At 49.9% G+C, this 16899-nt stretch overlaps 1 long non-coding RNA gene across 1 annotated transcript; it reads right to left on the bottom strand.

Annotated features, from left to right (window-relative positions):
- Positions 1–8316: 8316 nt before the first annotated feature.
- LOC140684201 (uncharacterized) lies at positions 8317–9841 on the bottom strand. Its single transcript, XR_012056134.1, has 3 exons — positions 9359–9841; positions 9239–9280; positions 8317–9151 (listed from the first exon to the last, which is right to left on the bottom strand). It is a non-coding gene; the product is annotated as an uncharacterized lncRNA (long non-coding RNA).
- Positions 9842–16899: the final 7058 nt, after the last annotated feature.

Genomic DNA, 16899 nt, shown 5'->3' with positions numbered 1-16899 from the left:
AAACATCAGTGCACAGTCTTAACAGCACATCGGCCAAAACCTGGTAAATCTGCTACTCACCATCCTCCTCAGAGTGCCCAGGCCACACACTTCAGGCGTGCTTGGAGGCCGACAGCATCACCTATGGGTACAGCACGGTTAAGTGGAGAGGGGCTGACGTGGCATTGCTGCAACTTGAGTGTACCCACACTCCTCCTCCCTACATCCCAGACTCACCGCAATTCCTTGTCCACTCCTCTGGGCTACCAGGGTGGGACCCTGACATACAAAATGTGAAGGCTTCATCACAGGGTCCCGCTATACTTCCAGAGGTCTCATAAAGCACAGGAAACCCAGTCCATTGGCCAGCTGGTGACAGGTGCTATGCGTACTCCGAAGGGATTCCCTAAAGTACACAAACAAGAACGGATGCTTACGGTCGCACCAAAAACCGAAACCTGAGCAAAAACAACAGCTTCTCTCCACTGCTCACCTAGCACAATGGGCCTTGACTGCTGCTATCTGCCAGGATCTCCTAAAAATAAAGACAAAAACACCGCTGTAACATAGTCACCATTTAGAATTCCCCTGTAAATGCAAACAATGACCGACCTGCTCATGGGAAGATCCTCACCCAGGACTGGCGCTCTCCGCCACAGATTTGAACTGTCAGCATCTGAAAGGAAGTTAGAACTAGTATCAAACAGCTGCAGGACAACTTAACACCACTGAACATGTTATGGCCATCTCCTTACACAATCCAGATCCCAACTACACACTGCATTACTAATTTCAAGTCCCCAGGACATGTGCTATTACAGGCTATGCAGCAGGGCAGAGCATGGCCGGGACAAATATGTGCAGACACCCGTGACACAGGACAGGACGTGACAGGGAGAGAGAGCTCTCGAGGAGAAGAAAGGACCGAGAGACCCAAACAACACAGAGTGCACCAGAGACAAGTGACAGGACACACACCGGAACTGCTCTGCCCTGTGAACCTCAGCACTGAGACCAAAACAGACACTTTCCCTTTAGGTGGCCTAAGGAAACGCTTCTTGGACATCCCCATCCCCAAAACAGACAAAAAAAAACCCTTCTAGAAAGGCCCGAGCCAGCACCCCGCTTCCATCCCCTCTGTAGGTCGTAACACTGCACTTATCTTGCACATATCTGGGGATGTCAATCCCTGCTGGCTGCAGAAGAAGGCCGTCTGCCCGCCTGCTAAGTTCCAGCTGTCCCCTCTTGGTCTGCCCACAGAAAGAAAACCAAACATCAGTGCACAGTCTTAACAGCACATCGGCCAAAACCTGGTAAATCTGCTACTCACCATCCTCCTCAGAGTGCCCAGGCCACACACTTCAGGCGTGCTTGGAGGCCGACAGCATCACCTATGGGTACAGCACGGTTAAGTGGAGAGGGGCTGACGTGGCATTGCTGCAACTTGAGTGTACCCACACTCCTCCTCCCTACATCCCAGACTCACCGCAATTCCTTGTCCACTCCTCTGGGCTACCAGGGTGGGACCCTGACATACAAAATGTGAAGGCTTCATCACAGGGTCCCGCTATACTTCCAGAGGTCTCATAAAGCACAGGAAACCCAGTCCATTGGCCAGCTGGTGACAGGTGCTATGCGTACTCCGAAGGGATTCCCTAAAGTACACAAACAAGAACGGATGCTTACGGTCGCACCAAAAACCGAAACCTGAGCAAAAACAACAGCTTCTCTCCACTGCTCACCTAGCACAATGGGCCTTGACTGCTGCTATCTGCCAGGATCTCCTAAAAATAAAGACAAAAACACCGCTGTAACATAGTCACCATTTAGAATTCCCCTGTAAATGCAAACAATGACCGACCTGCTCATGGGAAGATCCTCACCCAGGACTGGCGCTCTCCGCCACAGATTTGAACTGTCAGCATCTGAAAGGAAGTTAGAACTAGTATCAAACAGCTGCAGGACAACTTAACACCACTGAACATGTTATGGCCATCTCCTTACACAATCCAGATCCCAACTACACACTGCATTACTAATTTCAAGTCCCCAGGACATGTGCTATTACAGGCTATGCAGCAGGGCAGAGCATGGCCGGGACAAATATGTGCAGACACCCGTGACACAGGACAGGACGTGACAGGGAGAGAGAGCTCTCGAGGAGAAGAAAGGACCGAGAGACCCAAACAACACAGAGTGCACCAGAGACAAGTGACAGGACACACACCGGAACTGCTCTGCCCTGTGAACCTCAGCACTGAGACCAAAACAGACACTTTCCCTTTAGGTGGCCTAAGGAAACACTTCTTGGGCATCCCCATTCCCAAAACAGATAATAAAAACCCTTCTAGAAAGGCCAAAGCCAGCACCCCGCTTCCATCCCCTCTGTAGGTCGTAACACTCCACTTATCTTGCACATATCTGGGAATGTCAATCCCTGCTGGCTGCAGAAGAAGGCCGTCTGCCTGCCTGCTAAGTTCCAGCTGTCACCTCTTGGTCTGCCCACAGAAAGAAAACCAAACATCAGTGCACAGTCTTAACAGCACATCGGCCAAAACCTGGTAAATCTGCTACTCACCATCCTCCTCAGAGTGCCCAGGCCACACACTTCAGGCGTGCTTGGAGGCCGACAGCATCACCTATGGGTACAGCACGGTTAAGTGGAGAGGGGCTGACGTGGCATTGCTGAAACTTGAGTGCACCCACACTCCTCCTCCCTACATCCCAGACTCACCGCAATTCCTTGTCCACTCCTCTGGGCTACCAGGGTGGGACCCTGACATACAAAATTTTTAGGCTTCATCACAGGGTCCCGCTATACTTCCAGAGGTCTCATAAAGCACAGGAAACCCAGTCCATTGGCCAGCTGGTGACAGGTGCTATGCGTACTCCGAAGGGATTCCCTAAAGTACACAAACAAGAACGGATGCTTACGGTCGCACCAAAAACCGAAACCTGAGCAAAAACAACAGCTTCTCTCCACTGCTCACCTAGCACAATGGGCCTTGACTGCTGCTATCTGCCAGGATCTCCTAAAAATAAAGACAAAAACACCGCTGTAACATAGTCACCATTTAGAATTCCCCTGTAAATGCAAACAATGACCGACCTGCTCATGGGAAGATCCTCACCCAGGACTGGCGCTCTCCGCCACAGATTTGAACTGTCAGCATCTGAAAGGAAGTTAGAACTAGTATCAAACAGCTGCAGGACAACTTAACACCACTGAACATGTTATGGCCATCTCCTTACACAATCCAGATCCCAACTACACACTGCATTACCAATTTCAAGTCCCCAGGACTTGTGCTATTACAGGCTATGCAGCAGGGCAGAGCATGGCCGGGACAAATATGTGCAGACACCCGTGACACAGGACAGGACGTGACAGGGAGAGAGAGCTCTCGAGGAGAAGAAAGGACCGAGAGACCCAAACAACACAGAGTGCACCAGAGACAAGTGACAGGACACACACCGGAACTGCTCTGCCCTGTGAACCTCAGCACTGAGACCAAAACAGACACTTTCCCTTTAGGTGGCCTAAGGAAACGCTTCTTGGACATCCCCATCCCCAAAACAGACAAAAAAAACCCCTTCCAGAAAGGCCCAAGCCAGCACCCCGCTTCCATCCCCTCTGTAGGTCGTAACACTGCACTTATCTTGCACATATCTGGGGATGTAATCCCTGCTGGCTGCAGAAGAAGGCCGTCTGCCCGCCTGCTAAGTTCCAGCTGTCACCTCTTGGTCTGCCCACAGAAAGAAAACCAAACATCAGTGCACAGTCTTAACAGCACATCGGCCAAAACCTGGTAAATCTGCTACTCACCATCCTCCTCAGAGTGCCCAGGCCACACACTTCAGGCGTGCTTGGAGGCCGACAGCATCACCTATGGGTACAGCACGGTTAAGTGGAGAGGGGCTGACGTGGCATTGCTGAAACTTGAGTGTACCCACACTCCTCCTCCCTACATCCCAGACTCACCGCAATTCCTTGTCCACTCCTCTGGGCTACCAGGGTGGGACCCTGACATACAAAATGTGAAGGCTTCATCACAGGGTCCCGCTATACTTCCAGAGGTCTCATAAAGCACAGGAAACCCAGTCCATTGGCCAGCTGGTGACAGGTGCTATGCGTACTCCGAAGGGATTCCCTAAAGTACACAAACAAGAACGGATGCTTACGGTCGCACCAAAAACCGAAACCTGAGCAAAAACAACAGCTTCTCTCCACTGCTCACCTAGCACAATGGGCCTTGACTGCTGCTATCTGCCAGGATCTCCTAAAAATAAAGACAAAAACACCGCTGTAACAGAGTCACCATTTAGAATTCCCCTGTAAATGCAAACAATGACCGACCTGCTCATGGGAAGATCCTCACCCAGGACTGGCGCTCTCCGCCACAGATTTCAACTGTCAGCATCTGAAAGGAAGTTAGAACTAGTATCAAACAGCTGCAGGACAACTTAACACCACTGAACATGTTATGGCCATCTCCTTACACAATCCAGATCCCAACTACACACTGCATTACCAATTTCAAGTCCCCAGGACTTGTGCTATTACAGGCTATGCAGCAGGGCAGAGCATGGCCGGGACAAATATGTGCAGACACCCGTGACACAGGACAGGACGTGACAGGGAGAGAGAGCTCTCGAGGAGAAGAAAGGACCGAGAGACCCAAACAACACAGAGTGCAACAGAGACAAGTGACAGGACACACACCGGAACTGCTCTGCCCTGTGAACCTCAGCACTGAGACCAAAACAGACACTTTCCCTTTAGGTGGCCTAAGGAAACGCTTCTTGGACATCCCCATCCCCAAAACAGACAAAAAAAAACCCTTCTAGAAAGGCCCGAGCCAGCACCCCGCTTCCATCCCCTCTGTAGGTCGTAACACTGCACTTATCTTGCACATATCTGGGGATGTCAATCCCTGCTGGCTGCTGAAGAAGGCCGTCTGCCCGCCTGCTAAGTTCCAGCTGTCACCTCTTGGTCTGCCCACAGAAAGAAAACCAAACATCAGTGCACAGTCTTAACAGCACATCGGCCAAAACCTGGTAAATCTGCTACTCACCATCCTCCTCAGAGTGCCCAGGCCACACACTTCAGGCGTGCTTGGAGGCCGACAGCATCACCTATGGGTACAGCACGGTTAAGTGGAGAGGGGCTGACGTGGCATTGCTGAAACTTGAGTGTACCCACGCTCCTCCTCCCTACATCCCAGACTCACCGCAATTCCTTGTCCACTCCTCTGGGCTACCAGGGTGGGACCCTGACATACAAAATGTGAAGGCTTCATCACAGGGTCCCGCTATACTTCCAGAGGTCTCATAAAGCACAGGAAACCCAGTCCATTGGCCAGCTGGTGACAGGTGCTATGCGTACTCCGAAGGGATTCCCTAAAGTACACAAACAAGAACGGATGCTTACGGTCGCACCAAAAACCGAAACCTGAGCAAAAACAACAGCTTCTCTCCACTGCTCACCTAGCACAATGGGCCTTGACTGCTGCTATCTGCCAGGATCTCCTAAAAATAAAGACAAAAACACCGCTGTAACATAGTCACCATTTAGAATTCCCCTGTAAATGCAAACAATGACCGACCTGCTCATGGGAAGATCCTCACCCAGGACTGGCGCTCTCCGCCACAGATTTGAACTGTCAGCATCTGAAAGGAAGTTAGAACTAGTATCAAACAGCTGCAGGACAACTTAACACCACTGAACATGTTATGGCCATCTCCTTACACAATCCAGATCCCAACTACACACTGCATTACCAATTTCAAGTCCCCAGGACTTGTGCTATTACAGGCTAGGCAGCAGGGCAGAGACGCTCCGGACAAACATGTGCAGACACCCGTGACACAAGACAGGACATGACAAATCAGGAGACAGAACACGGGGAGAGAGCTTTTGATGAGAAGAAAGGACCGAGAGCCCCAAAGAACACAGAGTGCACCAGAGACAAGTGACAGAACACACACCAGAACTGCTCTGCCCTACGCACCTCAGCACTGAGACCAAAACAGACACTTTGCATTTAGGTGGGCTTAGGAAACTCTTCAACATCCCCATCTCCAAAACTGACTCAAAACCCCCTCCTGGGGAGTCCCAACCTGGCACCTCTCTTCTATCCCCTCTGTGGGTTATAGCCCTTGACTTATCTTGCACATATATGGGGATGCAAAGCCCTGTTGGCTGCAGAAGAAGGTTGTCTGCCTGTCTGGTAAGTTCCAGCTGTCACCTCTTGGCCTGCCAAGAGAAAGAAAACCAAACATCGGTGCACAGCCTTAACAGCATATTGCCCAAAACCTGATAATTTTGCTATTCTCCATCCTCCTCAGAATGCCCGGGTTCTTGGCCTGCACGCTGCAGGTGTGGTTGGATTCTGACGCCATCATTGCAGGCTACACCTAGGCTAAGGGGAGACAATGCTAAAACTCAAGAGGACTCTCACTCCTCCTCCCTACCTCCCCAACTCACCACAACTCCTTGGCCACTGCTCTGGCCTACCAGGATGGGACCTTGAAATGTAAAATCAGAAAGCTTCATCACAGGGTCCTGTAATACTTCCAGAGGGCTCATAAGTGCAGGAAACCCAGTCCATCAGCCAGCTGGTGACAGGGGCTTGGCATACTCCCAGTGTATTTCCTAAAGCACAAAAACAAGAATGGATGCTTACAGCTGCAACAAAAACTGAAACCTGAGTGAGAAAAACTGCTTCTGTCCACTGCTCACCTGGCACACTGGGCCTTGACTGCCGCTATCTGTCTGGACCTCCTAAGAATAAAGGCAAAGAACAGGGCTGTAACAGAGTCACCATTTAGGCTTCCCCTGTAAATGCAAACAATGGCTGACCTGCTCATGGGAAGTTCCTCACTCAGGATTGGAGCCCTCTGCCACAGATTTGAAATGTCTGCATCTGAAAGGAAGTTAGGACTAGTATCAAACAGGTGCAAGAAAACTTAACACCACCAAACATGTTATGTCAATCTCCTAACACAATCTAGAACACAACTACACCCTGCATTACCAATTTCAAGTCCCCAGGACTTGTGCTATTACACGCTAAGCAGCAGGGCAGAGCAGCTCTAGGACAAATATGTGCAGACACCTGTGACACAGGACAGGACATGAAAAACAAGGGGACAGGCCAGGGAGAGATTTTGATGAGAAGAAAGGACTGAGAGACCCAAAGAACAGAGAGTGCACCAGAGACAAGTGACAGGACACACACCAGAACTGCTCTGCCCTGTGAACCTCAGCACTGAGACCAAAACAGACACTTTCCCTTTAGGTGGCCTAAGGAAACGCTTCTTGGACATCCCCATCCCCAAAACAGACAAAAAAAACCCTTCTAGAAAGGCCCAAGCCAGCACCCCGCTTCCATCCCCTCTGTAGGTCGTAACACTCCACTTATCTTGCACATATCTGGGGATGTCAATCCCTGCTGGCTGCAGAAGAAGGCCGTCTGCCCGCCTGCTAAGTTCCAGCTGTCACCTCTTGGTCTGCCCACAGAAAGAAAACCAAACATCAGTGCACAGTCTTAACAGCACATCGGCCAAAACCTGGTAAATCTGCTACTCACCATCCTCCTCAGAGTGCCCAGGCCACACACTTCAGGCGTGCTTGGAGGCCGACAGCATCACCTATGGGTACAGCACGGTTAAGTGGAGAGGGGCTGACGTGGCATTGCTGAAACTTGAGTGTACCCACGCTCCTCCTCCCTACATCCCAGACTCACCGCAATTCCTTGTCCACTCCTCTGGGCTACCAGGGTGGGACCCTGACATACAAAATGTGAAGGCTTCATCACAGGGTCCCGCTATACTTCCAGAGGTCTCATAAAGCACAGGAAACCCAGTCCATTGGCCAGCTGGTGACAGGTGCTATGCGTACTCCGAAGGGATTCCCTAAAGTACACAAACAAGAACGGATGCTTACGGTCGCACCAAAAACCGAAACCTGAGCAAAAACAACAGCTTCTCTCCACTGCTCACCTAGCACAATGGGCCTTGACTGCTGCTATCTGCCAGGATCTCCTAAAAATAAAGACAAAAACACCGCTGTAACATAGTCACCATTTAGAATTCCCCTGTAAATGCAAACAATGACCGACCTGCTCATGGGAAGATCCTCACCCAGGACTGGCGCTCTCCGCCACAGATTTGAACTGTCAGCATCTGAAAGGAAGTTAGAACTAGTATCAAACAGCTGCAGGACAACTTAACACCACTGAACATGTTATGGCCATCTCCTTACACAATCCAGATCCCAACTACACACTGCATTACCAATTTCAAGTCCCCAGGACTTGTGCTATTACAGGCTAGGCAGCAGGGCAGAGACGCTCCGGACAAACATGTGCAGACACCCGTGACACAAGACAGGACATGACAAATCAGGAGACAGAACACGGGGAGAGAGCTTTTGATGAGAAGAAAGGACCGAGAGCCCCAAAGAACACAGAGTGCACCAGAGACAAGTGACAGAACACACACCAGAACTGCTCTGCCCTACGCACCTCAGCACTGAGACCAAAACAGACACTTTGCATTTAGGTGGGCTTAGGAAACTCTTCAACATCCCCATCTCCAAAACTGACTCAAAACCCCCTCCTGGGGAGTCCCAACCTGGCACCTCTCTTCCATCCCCTCTGTGGGTTATAGCCCTTGACTTATCTTGCACATATATGGGGATGCAAAGCCCTGTTGGCTGCAGAAGAAGGTTGTCTGCCTGTCTGGTAAGTTCCAGCTGTCACCTCTTGGCCTGCCAAGAGAAAGAAAACCAAACATCGGTGCACAGCCTTAACAGCATATTGCCCAAAACCTGATAATTTTGCTATTCTCCATCCTCCTCAGAATGCCCGGGTTCTTGGCCTGCACGCTGCAGGTGTGGTTGGATTCTGACGCCGTCATTGCAGGCTACACCTAGGCTAAGGGGAGACAATGCTAAAACTCAAGAGGACTCTCACTCCTCCTCCCTACCTCCCCAACTCACCACAGCTCCTTGGCCACTGCTCTGGCCTACCAGGATGGGACCTTGAAATGTAAAATCAGAAAGCTTCATCACAGGGTCCTGTAATACTTCCAGAGGGCTCATAAGTGCAGGAAACCCAGTCCATCAGCCAGCTGGTGACAGGGGCTTGGCATACTCCCAGTGTATTTCCTAAAGCACAAAAACAAGAATGGATGCTTACAGCTGCAACAAAAACTGAAACCTGAGTGAGAAAAACTGCTTCTGTCCACTGCTCACCTGGCACACTGGGCCTTGACTGCCGCTATCTGTCTGGACCTCCTAAGAATAAAGGCAAAGAACAGGGCTGTAACAGAGTCACCATTTAGGCTTCCCCTGTAAATGCAAACAATGGCTGACCTGCTCATGGGAAGTTCCTCACTCAGGATTGGAGCCCTCTGCCACAGATTTGAAATGTCTGCATCTGAAAGGAAGTTAGGACTAGTATCAAACAGGTGCAAGAAAACTTAACACCACCAAACATGTTATGTCAATCTCCTAACACAATCTAGAACACAACTACACCCTGCATTACCAATTTCAAGTCCCCAGGACTTGTGCTATTACACGCTAAGCAGCAGGGCAGAGCAGCTCTAGGACAAATATGTGCAGACACCTGTGACACAGGACAGGACATGAAAAACAAGGGGACAGGCCAGGGAGAGATTTTGATGAGAAGAAAGGACTGAGAGACCCAAAGAACAGAGAGTGCACCAGAGACAAGTGACAGGACACACACCAGAACTGCTCTGCCCTGCGCACCTCAGCACTGTGATCAAAACAGACACTTTTCCTTTAGCTGGCCTAAGTAGACACTTCTTGGACATCCTCATCTCTAAAACGAACTCAAAAACCCCTCCTTGGGAGTCTCAACCTTGCACCTCGCTTCCATCCCCTCTGTGGGTTGTAGCTCTTGACTTATCTTGCACCTATCTGGGGATTCAAATCCCCATCGGGTGCAGAAGGGGGCCACTACTCCCATCCCCAGGCCGCAGCCCTGACTTGTCTTTTGTATGAGTGGAAATGCGAATACATGTTGTACCTGAAATGAGTCTGCCTCGGAGGGGATCTCCTGTTAGCCTCTTAGTCAGATAGAAGAAAGAACAGGAAAATAAATGGATGCCTTTAGTGTTATGTGGGCCAAATCCCAGCAAGTCAGATACTTATCCTCTCCTGAGTGTGCCTGGGTGCTCAAGTCTCCAGTTCCATCCCTAGTCTAAGGTTTGGCTGTTATTATGAGTGGCACCTGGTTTAGAGAGGCAAAGTTACATGGCATTTCTGTGAGTTCAGTGGATGAGCTTGTGCGCTGTATGACACATGAATGCCTCTGCTATGCTTGCGAAAAGCCTTGCAAATAGACACCATTTCTCACCCTACTGCCTGCAAAACCCCACCACTATACCTGTTAACTGGGTACCTTGCTCACTCTCCCACTCCTAGTCCCAATCCTCAACTCACCTGAAACCTCAATCTCAGACATCATCTTTGACACAGGGCAGATCCCTTTTAGAACATGATCACTCTGCTGAAAAAATGTTGTACTCAACACAACCTGGAACTACAGGAAGTTGCACTCCTCCTAAAAAAAAAAAACAAAACAAAAAATGTCAGAGATTACAGAAGCACTTCACCACCCCTGAATGCACAACCCCAAATCATGAAATTAAATACTCCCTGTGTTCAGTGCTGCTTTCTTCACAGTATCTTCAAAGCCTCTGTTACATTAGAAGCCCAAAAGCACCTGCAGAGAACAAGGTAAGCTGAAAGAGCCTCTTCATAAAAATAAGAGGAGAGCTCTTACACCAGTGGATCCCAGAGAGGGAATGAAGCCCCTTGGCAAAGGCTGGGGTTAATATACCCCTGATTGGGCCCCACCTCTCGTTCCCATGACACCCAGGAAAAGGGAGGGGGCAAACCCCACCGGGTATAAAAGCCCTCAGAGCAGCTGTAGCTGTTTGGCTCCTCTGATTTGAATTCAAGGGGAGTAATGGGATGCATATAGAAGAAAACTCTTCAGGGAAATAACAGCACTTTCTTTTTTGCTACAACTACTTGGAGCAAAAGGGCAAGGAAACTGGTAAGAAATAAAACTTTGTTCTTTAGGCAGCATATCTAGATAAGTTGGGTAATTTGCTGTTAGCTTATATTATTCCTCAGTGACTACTAAGTAGTACTCAACATGAGACTAAGGGTGGAGAAGAATACTAATTCTATGAACAGTCCAAGTCTCCTTGGGGCTACTAATTAGGACTAACTACATTATAAATAAAAATAAGGAAAAAAAAATAGCTTCCTGGGCAGCATCAAGGTTAAGTACATGCTAGGCTTGCCTTTCCCTGAGATATTTAGTCCTAGGCCACAGAAAGAAGTGCCCAGAAAAGTAGTTTTAAACCCTTAAAATGCTGAAAAAGCATTCAAGAAGAGCCTCCTTCAAGTGAATTCCTTAAAATGAGGAAATGGGGAAGTTGCCTCCACTGAAAGGGATACAATGGCAAATAAATAGCTTTTGTCCTTTAGTTTAATTCCCTAGAATATTGGGAAAAGAGAGGCTTTCCTCACTTTAAGTCTCTCCAGTGATGACACAGGGATTTTCCCCTCAATCCAAACCCTTAAGAAAGAGGGATAGCTGGGCTTCCCCCTCAGTTTAAGCCTTTGGACAACAAAAAGGGTTACCCTTAATTCATGCCCATAAAAAGCATTGTCAAGGTTTCCCTTGCTATTTAAACTGGAAAATAATGGAAAATGGGGATTCCCTGTCAATTGACACCCATAACAGCATAGAAAAGGCAGGGACTATTTCAACTGAGACCATTAAAATTGCGGGGGAAGTGGATTCCCTCATTATTTGAACACAAGAAATAATGGAAAAGGAAGCTTTTTCCCATAATTTAACCCCCTTCTCTCTTCATAACCCCCCTCTTTTCTGGGAGTTCTTTGGAAGGTCTGGGGGTTCTAGGGAGGGGCTGACACAATAGAAAGGGAAAGCTGAAAGCTCTCCCATGGAACCCCACATGCTGCCCGGCCTGCTCAGGTGCTGCCCCTTGGCAATAGGGCTCTGCCCTTGGCATTTTCTGAAAAGGATGCTCCATGCCCAGGTGGCTCTGGCTGCTCCCCAGTCCCTGCTGGATGTTCCAACCATAGCTCCTGGAGGAACACCTAGGATACCCCTGTTAGCTCCTCTGGATTAGAAGCTCCCTGTGCAGGTGTGTCCAGGTAGCTGCACTGAAAGCAGCTGGTCACATGGGGAGCTGCTACACCTAGGAGTGAGGAATGAGGTAAAGAAAGGTCCTGCGGGGTGTTCCCTCCCCTACACAGCCTTTTGTCAGACCCTTAAAAAACGGGGTGCCAGACTTTCATTTCCAAGATAATTAACAGTCTTTCCCCTAGCCAAACAGGAATTGTGCTACAAAATTTGCAAACAGTGAACGCTTTCTCACAGATCACAGCTGCCAACACCAGGAACTCTTGCTGCCCTAGGAGAGCAGCATGCCTCCAGTGAACAGACATCAACACACAGGGAGGGTGAGCTTGATTTACAGGGAAAAAGGACAGAGGTCGGATAACGAGGCCTGTGGCGCCAAGTGACTTTCTACATCTTCTCGTTCCGAATGGCACAGGATTTATCCTGGAGCAAAACTGCTGCAAGCAAGAATTCTGCCTGCCCTGGAAGAGACAAGCACCACAGTGAAACTGACATCAGGAAGCATAGAGGGTGAGCCATGTTTCACAGAGAAAAGTGCCATTGATGCAGTCCAAGAGCCAGGGGCCATGAAAGAATGGCTGCCCCATGAAAATCTGAATGGAGAAAGATGTGTCATGGACCCAAGCTGACGCCAAGTAGCTGAGACGTTGCCTTGAAAATCCCAAGCACAACTTGCAAAATGACACCAGGAGCTAGGACAGGTGAGTTTTCTATCCCAGGGTAAACAGCCAAAGTTTGTACTCAGGGCCCAGTGCCCTGAGCAGATAAGTGACTGCACAAAATCTGACCATGGAAGCATGTGCCGTAAACATCGGCTGCGCCCCCTTCATACTTGTGCTCCCTTGGGACGGTCAGGTCAGCACAAGTATGAGGTGGGGGCAGCTCCGGTCCAGGACACATCCTTCGATGTTCTGATTTTTTGCAGTCAGCTCCCCGCTCAGGGCCACAGGACCCTGAGCACAAACTCCGGCTCTTTGCCCTGGGAAAGAAAACTCACCAGTCCAGGTTCCTGATGTCAGTTTGTAGGGCTCCCCTGGGACTGTCAGGGCAGCACAAGTATGAGGTGGGGGCAGCTCCTGTCTGGGAATTATCTTTCGATGTTCGGATTTTTTGCAATAAGCTTCCTGCTCAGGGCCACAGGACTTGGAGCGCAAATGTCGGCTGTTTTCCATAGGAAAGAAAACTCACCAGTCCAGGTTCATGATGTCAGTTTGTAGGGCTCCCCTGGGACTGTCAGGGCAGCACAAGTATGAGGTGGGGGCAGCTCCTGTCTGGCACTTATCCTTTGATGTTCGGATTTTTTGCAGTCAGCTGCCCGCTCAGGGCCACAGGACTTGGAGCACAAACATCAGCTCTTTTCCCTGGGAAAGAAAACTCACCAGACCAGGTTCCTGATGTCAGTTTCTAGGGCTCCCCTGGGACTGTCAGGGCAGCACAAGTATGAGGTGGGGGCAGCTCCTGTCTGGGACTTATCCTTTGATGTTCGGATTTTTGCAGTCAGCTGCCCGCTCAGGGCCACAGGACCCTGAGCGCAAACATCAGCTCTTTTCCCTGGGAAAGAAAACTCACCAGTCCAGGTTCCTGATGTCAGTTTGTAGGGCTCCCCTAGGACTGTCAGGGCAGCACAAGTATGAGGTGGGGGCAGCCCTGGTCCGGGACACATCCTTCAATGTTCAGAGTTCTTGCAGTCAGTCATCCGCTCAGGGCCACGGGGTCCTGAGAACAAACTCTGCCTTTTCTTTCCCAGGTTGAGCAAACACTTAGGCTTCCTAATTCAAACGATGACTGACCTGCTTCTGACAACACCCTCACCCCGGACTGATGCCCTCTGCCACAGATTTGAACGGTCAGCATCTGAAAGGAACTTAGGACTAGCATCAAATAGCTGCAAGAACACTTAAAACACCCACACATGTTATGGCAATCACCCAATACAATCTAGAGGCAACTACACCCTGCATTACCCATTTCAAGTCCCCAGGACTTGTGTTATTACAGGCTATGCAGCAGGGCAGAGCAGCTTCGGGACAAATATGTGCAGGCACCGATGACACAAGACAGGACGTGACAAACAAGGGGACAGGAGATGGAGAGAGAGCTTTCAACGAGAAGACAGGACTGAGAGACCCAAATATCACACAGTGCACCAGAGACAAGTGACAGGACACACACCGGAACTGCTCTGCCCAGCACACCTCAGCATTGTGATTGAAACAGACACTTTCCCTTTAGCTGCCCTGTGGGGACACTACTTGGACATCCTCATCTCCAAATCTGACTCAAAAACCCTTCAAGAAAGTCCCAACCTGGAACCCCGCTTTCATCCCCAATGTGGGACATAACCCTCCACTTATCTTGCAGGCATCTGGGGATGCAAATCACTGTTGGCTGCCGAAGAAAGCCGTCTGCCTTTCTGGGAAGTTCCAGCTGTCACCCCTTGGTCTGACCAGAGAAAGAAAACCAAACATCACTGCACAGTTTTAACAGTATATCGGCCAAACCCTGATAATTCTGCTACTCACCATTCTCATCAGATTGCCCGGGTTCAGGGCCAGAAAACTTCGGGCGTGCTTGGATTCTGACGTCGTCATTGCAGGGTACACCTAAGTTCAGTGGAGACAAGGCGACATAGCATTGCTCAAACATGAGTGGACTCTCACTCCTCCTCCTCCCTACCCCCTCTGACTCACTGTAACTCCTCGGCCATTCCTCTGGGCTACCAGGATGGGACCTTGACATACAAAATTGGAAGGTTTCATCACAGGGTCCTGGAATACTTCCACCGAGATCACAAGCGCATGAAACCGGGTCCTTCAGCCAGTTGGTGACAGAGGTATGTGTACTCCAGGTCGATTCCCTAAAGCACAAAAAGGAGAAAGAATGCTTACAGCTGCAATAAAAACTGAAACCTGAGCAAGAACAACTGCTTCTGACCTCTGCTCACCTGGTACACTGGACCTTGACTTCTGCTATCTGCCCGGACCTCCTAAAAATAAAGGCAAAGAACACTGCTGTAACACAGTCACCATTTAGGCTTCCCCTGCAAAGGCAAACAATGACTGACCAGCTGACGGAAGTTCCTCACCCAGGATTGGGACTCCGCTGCCACAGATTTGAACTGTCTGCATCTGAAAGGAAGTTAGGACTAGTGTTAAAAGGCTGCAAGACAACTTAACAGCACCAAACATCTTACGTCAATCTCCTAATACAATCTAGAGCTCAAATACACCCTGCATTACCCATTTCAAGTCCCCAGGACTTGTGCTATTATGGGCTAGGCAGCAGGGCAGAGCACCGCCGGGAGACAGGACAGGACACCCGTGACACGGGACAGGACGTGACAAACGAGGGGACATGAGAGGGAGAGAAAGCTTTTGATGAGAAGAAAGGACCGAGAGACCCAAACAACACAGAGTGCACCAGAGACAAGTGCCAGGACACACACCGGAACTGCTCTGCCCAGCACACCTCAGCACCGAGATCAAAACAGACATTTTCCCTTCAGGTGGCCTAAGGAGACGCTTCTTGCACATCCCCATCTCCAAATCTGACTCAAAAACCCTTCCTGGGGAGTCCCTGGCACCTCTCTTCCATCCCCTCTCTGGGTTGTAGCCCTGGACTTATCTTGCACATATCCTGGGATGCAAATCCCCATCGGGTGAGGCCTTCAGCCTTTCTGGGGAGTTCCAGTTGTCCCCAGGCCGTTCTCTCTAAGTCTGACCAGAGAAAGAAAACCAAACATCAGTGCACAGTCTTAACAGCACATTGGACCAAACCTGATAATTCTGCTACTCACCATTCTCCTCAGAATGCCCAGGTTCTCCGGCCAGCACACTTCGGGCGTGCTTGGATTCTGACGCCGTCATTGCAGGGTACACCTAAGTTCAGTGGAGACAAGGCGACATAGCATTGCTCAAACATCAGTGGACTCCCACTCCTCCTCTTCCCTACCCCCCCGACTCACTGCAACTCCTCGGCCATTCCTCTGGGCTACCAGGATGGGACCTTGACATGCAAAATTGGAAGGTTTCATCACAGGGTCCTGGAATACTTCCACCGAGACCACAAGCGCATGAAACCGGGTCCTTCAGCCAGTTGGTGACAGAGGTATGTGTACTCCAGGTCGATTCCCTAAAGCACAAAAAGGAGAAAGGATGCATACAGCTGCAAAAAAACCTGAAACCTGAGCAAGAACAACTGCTTCTGTCCACTGCTCACCTGGCACACTGGACCTTGACTGCTGCTATCTGCCTGGACCTCCTAAAAATAAAGGCAAAGAACACTGCTGTAACACAGTCACCATTTAGACTTCCCCTGCAAAGGCAAACAATGACTGACCAGCTGACGGAAATTCCTCACCCAGGATTGGGACTCCGCTGCCACAGATTTGAACTGTCTGCATCTGAAAGGAAGTTAGGACTAGTGTTAAAAGGCTGCAAGACAACTTAACAGCACCAAACATCTTACGACAATCTCCTAATACAATCTAGAGCTCAAATACACCCTGCATTACCCATTTCAAGTCCCCAGGACTTGTGCTATTATGGGCTAGGCAGCAGGGCAGAGCACCGCCGGGAGACAGGACAGGACACCCGTGACACGGGACAGGACGTGACAAACGAGGGGACAGGAGAGGGAGAGAAAGCTTTTGATGAGAAGAAAGGACCGAGAGACCCAAACAACACAGAGTGCACCAGAG

The sequence above is a fragment of the Taeniopygia guttata genome, chromosome 5 (genome assembly GCF_048771995.1).
Source record: "Taeniopygia guttata chromosome 5, bTaeGut7.mat, whole genome shotgun sequence".
In the NCBI taxonomy this organism is placed as follows: Eukaryota; Metazoa; Chordata; class Aves; order Passeriformes; family Estrildidae; genus Taeniopygia; species Taeniopygia guttata.
This window is presented reverse-complemented; position numbering and strand designations above follow the sequence as displayed.